The sequence below is a fragment of the Pavona decussata genome, unplaced genomic scaffold (assembly GCF_977016875.1).
Source record: "Pavona decussata unplaced genomic scaffold, jaPavDecu1.1 SCAFFOLD_119, whole genome shotgun sequence".
NCBI lineage: Eukaryota > Metazoa > Cnidaria > Anthozoa > Scleractinia > Agariciidae > Pavona > Pavona decussata.
Window position 1 is genome coordinate 965,001 of NW_028145533.1, and position 10,000 is coordinate 975,000.

Genomic DNA, 10,000 nt, shown 5'->3' on the forward strand with positions numbered 1-10,000 from the left:
CCCATACTTCCCTTCATGATTGAGCTAATTGAATACTTTTGGTCACAAAGATAGCATGGTATTGTTTTGTGCACCTTGTGTCATGCTAGTTAAGTGGAAGTCATATTGGAAATTATGATACAGACCTTACTGAACCATTGCTTTATATCTTTTCTTGCCAAAATCAAAACATGTAAAGTTTAAACATAAAAAAAAGTTTAAAAAAATATGAATTTTAGTGTAAACCTCGGAGTGGTTATCCTCTCCATTGTTTCGGGGTCGAATTGGAATTTCTATGGTTGGTTTTTGTGGAGTGAAGAAAACTGGAGAACCCAGGGAAAAAACCTAGGAGCAAGGACCATAACCAGCAACAAACTCAACCCACATATGACCTTGAGTGGCAGGTGAGTGCAAACCACTGTGCCATTTTTGCTGCTCTAAACATCAATTTTATGTTCGTGTTATTGAATAATGAGCTTGGACTGCAAGTGTATTCAATAGAAAAAGAAATTCATATCTGCTCTTTACAGATCAACTCTGGTGATAAAACTAAATTTGAGTACAGTCTAACCTCCCTTTGCGACCACCTCTCGTAAGCGACCACCTCTCATTAGCAACTACTTTTTAAAAATACCATAAGTTTTCAAGTCAAATAACTATAGATGGAACCTTTTGTAGGCGACCACCTCTCGTAGGCAACCACCTCTTGTAAGCTACCACTTTTAGAGATGATTGTTTAAAATTTTTTTTCAATTGTTTTTAACCTGCCATAGGTGGCCACTTGACACACAATCTGCTGTATCTCTCACGGGCAGAAATTGCAAAATGTCTCGCTGTAACATATTGGCCCACATCATTACAGCAGATGCCGTATTAAAATCTAACAGTATGAGATACTGGAAGTATCTCCCGAATCAGCTTACCATTGAAACAATTATTGATAACATACACATGCACTATAGTGTACACTGAAAGAAAGTTTAATCAGGTTGAATCCATGCTATTGATCTTGTAAATAGCATGCATGACCGGTGATGACTCTACCAATCTTGTTACTCAACAGAAAAATTGTGGCGGCCGGTAAACAACGATAACTGGATTATGTAACAAAAAAAAATGCGAAAGTTGTAGATGTTTTGCGCTTGAAATGTAACATTGCAAAAATGCCATTTACTGTTTGCTCCTAAATCAAGCAGTCTAAAGGAAAGTTGAATTACTTTGTGTTTCGTTAAACACTGGCAAAAAGGTTCGGTCCCCGCAATTAATTACCATAGTACATTACCTCACTGAGATTAAGACCCCCTGTGGTCTGACATCTGGTAAAGTATGGAAAACATTATTTTACAGTACATAGAGTAGTAAATGGTTTAAAATTCTGGTGATAAATCTTTGAAGAACTGAATAATTTGTCTTTCACAGCAGCTACATGTATATAGCTTCAAGATGAACTCAGTTTAGTAGCCTCATCATTCTTAATCTTCTGTAGTTCCTGATTAAAATCATTTCAGTTGGGGATGAGCAAAGGTCATGGAGAATTACACCTGGCAAAAGAGTAGCTGAACTGTCAAATTTCTCTCCTCATACCCTTTTTCTCATTCCACTAGCTTAACAGAGTCTGGTTCAAAACAACTATAAGTTCTTGTTAGTCTCAGTACTGTTTATTTACAGGAGCACTCATATGTAAGTTGAGGCATGGGAAGTTGAGTCTCATTAGGAAAAACATTAAGTCATTCATACAAACAACAATTTAATGCATAAATCCTGAAGTTGCCTTCAGGTACATATACACTGGTTTTTAACATGAATAATTTTTGGTATTAAGAATGATGCTTTTGTTGTTTTTTATAATATTGTAAATGTCTGTAAATTGAATTTTTTTTAATTGTTGAAGTTTATTTTAAGTTCAGGTTAGATATCTACATGTACCTAGATAAAATATGAAATTTATTTATTTATTTATTTACAAAACTTCCACCCTTACTTATTAACAGTAGATATTAAAGTCAAATAATGATAGTAAAATTATAATTACAAAGGTGAGGGACTGCACAAGAAAGCTATGCTTCATATTAAGTGCACCTATTTATCCTTGTTAAAAAGAGTACCAAAGTGCAAGTGACAGTCAACTTACATTATTTTGAAAAGTATTACAAATTCACATTACAAGCTATTAATTTTTTTTAGGAGAAGACTTTGAAAGAGAAAATCCTGTGTTGGAAAATCCGCCACTTGTAGCGACAAGTTACTCAACATCGCAAGTACAGCAACCTGTTCTGGAAGTTAATGACAGTGACCATTCAGAAGATCTTCAGCTAGTTGCAAGAGCAAGAGCAGTTGGTGTGCAGTATGAGTTTGCACAACGTGGTGCAATGGAAACTGAGGATGACAGGAGAAGGAGAAAGCGACGAAATCAAAGGAGAGTATCAGATGAGGAGAAAAGGTTGCGTGAAGTTGTTGGAGACCTACCACCACCTCCACCAGCAGGATCTAGTCAGGTAGAGGACAATGCGTACTGTGCAATACGTTCATTTGAGGTGGAGCAGATGACGTACAAGTTCAGTTGTTGTGAGGTTTGCAAGGAACGGCGCCTAGAATGCAAAGCCACAGGAAACACGTGCACTCGTTGCAGGAGAGATAAGAAGGTACCAAAAGTCTGGTCTGATGAAAACAATATGGACCCGCTGAGTGTTCCTGAGGAGCTGTCTGGAATGTCAGATGCTGAGCAGATGCTGATAGCCAGACTAGCACCCACTGTGCATGTACACATGTTGAAGCATGGAGGTATCGCGTCAAGGGGACATTGCATTGCATTTCCTCAGGCAGTTCAAGAACCTGCAACCATTCTGCCACGCCTACCAGCAGAGGTCGATATCATTCGTGTGAGAAGACAAGGAAAAAATGATACCCATAAGGACTTCAGGGTCAGAAGGCACCGTGTTGAAGGAGCTATTCGGTTTCTAAAGGATAATAATCCCGCTTATAGTGACATTGTCATAGATGCTGCTCGCATACATAATTTACCGGAGGATGGTGAGTTGCCCAATTTGAGAACTGTTGAGTTTTCTGAAACAGAACACATGGATGACCAAGGCCCAGCTCCACAGCAATTGGATGCTGGTGAAACAGATGGCAGCGATGACTCAACAGTTTCTGGAGTTCTTCTTACTGAGCCAGGAGTGAACGTGCAAGCACAAGTCAATGCTGCCATAAATCAAGTTGTGTCTGAACCAAGGGAAGGAGAGTCAGACGAGGCTCAACAAGGCATGGAACGACCAGTGATCCCATGGCCGACTGCTGACGCAACTCCAGCATCTGAGTTCAACACTCCTTACTTTTTCACAATGGCATTTCCTTGCTTGTTTCCTTATGGAAAGGGTGATTTCCACATAAACCGTCCAATTACATGTCCTGCACTTCACGACTGGGCGGAGCACTTGCTGTGGTATCAAGACGGAAGGTTTGCACGGCATAAAGTATGGAAGTTTGTTGTTCACAACATGATCATGAGAAAGCGTGCCCTGGAGCAGAGCAGGTACTTTGTTGATCAGCAACTAGGTGACCCACACATAACTGTTGCAGATCTTCAAGAGCGACTAGCGAGGGGTGACACTTCAATCACCAACAGGCTTTTATATTTTGGTGCAAATCTGCGCGGTACAGCTCAGTACTGGCATCAAAGGCGCAGAGAGCTTCGTGCCTTGGTTGAGTTCATGGTCAATGAAAAGCGCGGATTGCCTTCATTTTTCATGACTGGAAGTTGTGCAGAGTTTTACTTTCCCCCACTAAGAAGACTATTGGAACAATACATTTTACAGACCACGGGGGAAGAGGTCAACCTTGCCGAAGATAGCAATGCCCGCTTCAAAGCTGTACAAGAAAACACGCACGTGGTGGTAAGCTACTTTGACCTACGTACCCAGTCATACCATGAAAAGGTACTGAAGCCAGTGTTTGGTGTATCTGATTATTGGTACCGCTATGAATTTGCCAAGTCCCGGGGTCAAATTCATTGGCACCAACTAAGCTGGAGAGATGACAGACAGCCACACCAGCTGTTGCATGAAGCTCGTGAAGATGGTTGTGACGAAGACGAGTATGCAGCTAGGCTTAGCCAGTGGGCTGATGAAAACTTTGCTATGACAGCATCACACCCAGCTGGCAGTGATGAAGAAGGACAGCCAAGAAAAGACCTTTGGCCACCACCTGAGGGTTCGGCTCTAGAAATATCACATGAAAGGGATCCCCTGGTGAAGATGCTACTGGAAATAGCTGCAACACAAAATGCAATACTGGAAGATCATTTGCTTCTTGTGAACCGAGTTGGGCTGCACAGTTGTTCCGATTACTGCTTGAGGACTCCTCGTCACCCTGAGCCAGGATTGCAGCCAAGAGAACGTGTATGCAGGATGGAGTTTGGAAGCGAGTTTTCCCCAGGGAAGAAACTGCGGAACGACCCAGAAATTGTGGGAGATCATAACGGAGCTCCTCGCCTTGAGATGCCACGTGACCATCCACGTGTGGTTCAGCATTCTCGCTATCAAATACAGTCCTGGAGAGCAAATGGGGACGTAAGCTTGATTCTTTCCAATTCTCCCCCAGACAATCCTAGCACCGATGATATCATAGCAATAATTGATTATGTGTGTGGGTATGCTTGCAAGGATAGTGAACCCACTGGTGCAACTGCTGATCTTTTTAAGGACATGGTCAATGCTGTTGATGCAACTGATGCAGATCAAGTGACCGGCAAGTCAATGTGTGCTAAAATGCTAATCAAGACTGTGGGAAGACGAGATATCAGTGGACCTGAGGCATCATTTGAGTTGAGTGGACTAGCACTTTGGCGATGTAGCCGTTCATTCACGTACTTGTCTATGTCAGGCTCAAGGCGACTTGAACGTGATGGTGAGACTGCAACTCGAAGCACCCCTTTGGATAAGTACCTTGCACGACCACGTGAGGAGCACTCTTCTTGGTACCATTTTGCATCAAAAAATGGTAAGGTTCTTGTAGTAAGTGGTGGTGCAACACACGCAACATGGCCATTGAATGAGGACTACTGTAGAACAATGCTTCTGTTACACGGGCCAAACTGGTTTAACATCCAAGACGTAAAGGGAGATGCTGAATCTTGGATTGAGAGGTTTACCGATTTCATTTCTAGTAATGAGTGCCCAGCATTCGTGAAGGCCCAGGTTGCAAAGGCACAGCGTTATGCAGAGCAACCACAAGAGCCGGTTTTCGTAGAGGATGAGGATGATGATGCTGTAGAAGCCGAACAACAACCAGATTGGGTGGATGTCTATGCAGGGCAGAACCAGAGATATGAGGGTGTGGAGAAGGATTTGGATTATGATGACGGTGGAGAGGACTATGACTGGAACAGCACCTGCATTGTTCTTCCTGAAGACAAAGACCCCAAGAAATGGCTTGAAGAAATAATCAAAGAAGACGAAGAACGGGAAACGGAAACTGCAGGCCTTGAATTGCCACAGGTGTCCCCATTCTTCCTAAATGAGAATCAGAGAGCAATAGTGAGTCTGGTGTTGCACACCCTCTACAACTTTGTTGAAAACCGACCAGATTACCATCCTTTGCGGCTTGTTGTGTCTGGAACTGCTGGAACTGGAAAGTCGTATGTTATCAAATGCCTTCAGAGGTTAGTGCGGCAAGTGTTTGGAACAAATGATGCAATAGAGGTGATAACCCCGACGGGGAGTGCTGCCTATCTCGTTCAAGGCAGTACAGTTCACAGTTTCTTAGGAATCCCAACCGGGGGAAGGTCTTGCAATGAGCTGACAGTACCTGCGGGACCAGTGCTTGAGAGAATTCAGAAAAAGTGTGATAATTTGAAAGTTCTGGTTGGGGATGAGCGGTCGATGTTTGGCCGCACCACAATGGGCTGGATGGAACATCACGCACGTTATGCAGTGAACAGAGGAGCCAATGTAGACGAGCTATGGGGGGTATTCCTGTGGTAGTACTTATGGGAGATGATGTTCAACTACCTCCTGTATGTGACACTCCTGTCTACATTCAAGATTGTCGCAGTGCCCCATCTAACCATGGCCGTTTGGTTTGGACACCTTTTGATAGTGCTGTGGAGCTTACTGAGATTGTGAGGCAAACTGAATCTGAACAACAGCTCAGAGGTGTGTTGATGTCCTCGAGGACTTATAAAACCACACGCCAGCAAATCCATTGGCTACAGCAGTTTCAGTGGCACAATCTCCGCTTAACACATGGTACAGAACTTCTGGGAAGGATGGACGAACAAGGTCTGTACGTATTGCCAACACATCGCCTGGAATGGGAGCGCAACAAAACTAAGCTACTAGAGTGTAACAGAAAGCCAAACCACCCAGTAGCAAGGATCAAGGCAATTGACAATGGCAGGCATGCACAGAAGGCTGACAGTAGTAAGGCACGAGGGCTGCTACCACTACTGTATCTTTGCCGTGACAGCAAAGTCATGCTGGTAGCCAACTTAAAGGCTTCATGGGGTTTGTACAATGGAGCGGTTGGCACAGTAGTGGACCTTCTATACAAAGATGGTTGCAGACCAACCGATGATCCCACCCCTTTACCTGATGTAGTGTTTGTGCGTTTTCCAGGATACAAGGGACCACCTTACATCAACGAAGATCCGAGCGTCGTGCCAATGAATGATTTTCCAGTAATCAGATACCTATGTTATGCGCACAGGATTCTGGGATCGCCAGGGGGCAAACATTGCAAGTCGCCATAAAGAAATGTATGGTATAAAGTTGTTTCTTCGTCAAAAGTAGTGATTTCGGGCAAAAAATAACGCATTTTCGCCGTGATTTTGTGAGAAGCGGAGGTCACTAATGTTGGTGCGTGGAAATTGTAAGATTTTGTGTTATAACTGGGATGAAATCTATCGATAAATGCGAAATGTTGATTGTGCAATCTACTGAATTCAAGTAATGGTGACCAATAGTCTCGAAATAATACAAACGTAGGTATTAATTTGAGGGGATTGACTCAATAAAGCCTTTTCAGTTGTAATTGTATGTGTGCCGATATTAACAGTCCATATTAACAACCTATGCCAGGCGGTAATCACTGTGCTGTATGAGGTGTATAAATATAGACGGTTGACAAGCCTTCGCGCTCACGTGCGTGTTTTAGTTTTGTCTTCGCGGGTATATCTTTTTGAGAACACCCTCTTATTTATGAAATGAGCGGTGTCCCCCGTAAATTTTCTTTAAGAGCTTGATTTTCTTCTTATTAAATGCCATTTATGGTTTGGAGGGTTTGCGTGATGGTCACTGTCGCATGTTTTGTATTTTGATCTCAAAGGTCACTTCTGGGTTATGTGTATCGTTTATTAAGAACTCTTGTTGTTTCCGTTTAGCGACTGCCGTTCTTATGTACTTTGTGGCATTTGGTTCAGGTTTGGTATGGCCCATTTCAGTGCATCCGGTGACAGTATAGCCTCTCTTTTTATCACTGTAAGGATACGATTTGAACGGTGTACATGTATCTTGCAGCTTTTGTGTTGCTGAGCCCGGCTATTTGCTTTTGTCGCAAGATGTTGTGTTTCTTATCACGGCTATCTGTCTTTTGATCCCTTCTTTATCATTGTAGCTTGTTTGAAAGCTATGCAATGCGTTAAATTGAGGGCTTAAGTCCTCTTTAGTCCGTTTGTGTTTTTGTTAATATCGCTTCGCCGATCCGCTCTGTAACTGTGAGGTTTGTGTAGTGGGAGCTTTTAAGTTAGTATTTTCCTCCTGTGTTTTGATTACGCCACAGAACGATTAGACAATTATCCTGAGTTAGCATTCTCGTTGCTCTGGCCAGGGGAGATTTCCCCGTGTTAACTATCACTGGTTTCAACCCTCCACAGCGCAATAGCTCGGTAATTTCCATACCCTAGCACAATCATTTCTCTCCTTTGTTTGGGTAAAATTTCAGCAGCCATGAAGTTATAACACACCCAAGTAACTAAAAACAAAACAATCTCGACACACATAATTACAACTGAAAAGGCTTTATTGAGTCATTCCCCTCAAATTTACACCTAAGCTGCCTAAGTTTGTACTTTTTCAATACAATAACTTGATGTAGATTCAGTAGATTTCACAATCAACCTTACGCAAGAGTGTTTATCGATAGATTTTATCGCATCAACCACACAAAAACTTACAATTTCCACGCACAAACATTAGTCACCTCCGCTTCTCACAAAATCACAGCGAAAATGCGTTACTCTTTGTCCAAAACCACTGCTTTTGACAAAGAAACAACTTTACGCCATACATTTCTTTCTAGCGACTAGCAATATTTGCCCCCTGGCGATCCCAAAATCCTTTGCGCATACATAGGTCTCTGATTACTGGAAAATCATTCATAGTTCCTGTAAGTCGGTCCACTGACTGTACATGCCGATGCAAGCGTCTTCAAGTTCCATTGAGACTGGCATGGGGAACAACGATCCACAAGTGCCAAGGGATGACTGTGGGTGATGGAGAAGCATTCAGGTATGTTGTGATCCACCCTGGAAAGCAGGACTTTGAGGCTAAGAACCCAGGAGCTTTATTTGTCGCACTGTCACGAGCAAAATCAGCGGGTGGAGAAAGTACAGATCCTGATTTTGCATTTCATGAAGATTTCCTGATAAATGAGGACAGGTTCAAGCCTGTGGACACTCCAACTACCCGTGCTAGAGCAGTGGAAATGGAACGACTGCGTGTATTAGCAAATCAATGTAAGCAGAGGGAAGATTTAATAGCAGCATATTCGGAGGAAACCTTTCTCAGAATGGTAGAGTGGGCTCAGTCGCAAGGTCGTTGTTGAGCCACTTCTGAACTACTCTTTTGTATGCTGTAGTCATGCTATCCCCAAAATAATCATTGTTAAGCAGAGTACTGAAGTACAATTGAGACCACATCTGATGTAAGCATAATGCCTATCCTGTAATCTGCCTGTGTGGTGAAGGACCTCTTATTGGGAGGTCTGTTATGCTGTAATCAGCCTGTGTGACTGAGGACCTTAGTGGTCATGCATAACAAATATGAGGGCCATCATGCTGTAATCAGCCTGGGTGGTTGAGTGACCTTAGTGGTCATGCATAGAAAGTATGAGGGCCGTTATGCTGTAATCAGCCTGTGTGGCTGAGCGACCTTAGTGGTCATGCATAACAAATATGAGGGCCGTTATGCTGTAATCAGCCTGTGTGACTGAGGACCTTAGTGGTCATGCATAACAAATATAAGGGTCGTTATGCTGTAATCAGCCTGTGTGGCTGAGCGGCCTTAGTGGTCATGCATAACAAATATAAGGGTCGTTATGCTGTAATCAGCCTGTGTGGCTGAGGACCTTAGTGGTCATGCATAACAAATATAAGGGTCGTTATGCTGTAATCAGCCTGTGTGGCTGAGCGGCCTTAGTGGCCATGCATAACAAATATCAGGGCCGTTATGCTGTAATCAGTCTGTGTGACTGAGGACCTTAGTGGTCATGCATAACAAATATGAATGAAGGTATCCTATAATCAGCCCGTGTGGCTAAATGACCTGCAGAAGCTAGTGCAGACACTGGGAGAATCCAACATGCCATCATGTCTTACGAGGATTATAAGAATCAAGACCAAAGTTAGAGAAATTTCTAAATAAAGATGGTATAATGGCTGACTTGATACCCAAAGTGAAGCAGTTTGACTTGGCTGCAATTGTCTAATCACTGACACCCACACAACGAAAGGTCTATGATTGGACTGCAGAAAAGTTATTGAAGGGTGAACATAGGGCAGATGGCAGCCACCAATTAACTGCTGGCAGATTCCAGCTCAGTGGTTGAACCTGAGCAGATGGCAGCTGGCAATAATGTAACACTGATGGTGTTACGAGATGTATGACAGTTGAGTGGCAGATGCCAGCCCCCTTAAAATGTTTGGGTGTGAGCAGATGGTAGCCACCAATTAATTGCCAGCAGATGCCAGCTCAGAGTTCAGTTTACCCTGAGCAGATAGCAGCTTGTAGTAATGTCACATGTTGAT

The 10,000-nt window shown here is 43.0% G+C and overlaps 1 pseudogene across 1 annotated transcript in view; it reads left to right on the plus strand.

Annotated features, from left to right (window-relative positions):
* LOC146469774 (uncharacterized) overlaps positions 1-10,000 on the plus strand; it is a 14,147-nt pseudogene that overhangs the window by 4,020 nt on the left and 127 nt on the right. The window contains exons 2-3 of the transcript XR_014867160.1: positions 2,164-6,639; positions 8,352-10,000. The exon at positions 8,352-10,000 is cut by the window's right edge and continues 127 nt beyond it. The product of XR_014867160.1 is annotated as an uncharacterized LOC146469774 (transcript). The remainder of the gene's footprint in view (positions 1-2,163; positions 6,640-8,351) is intronic.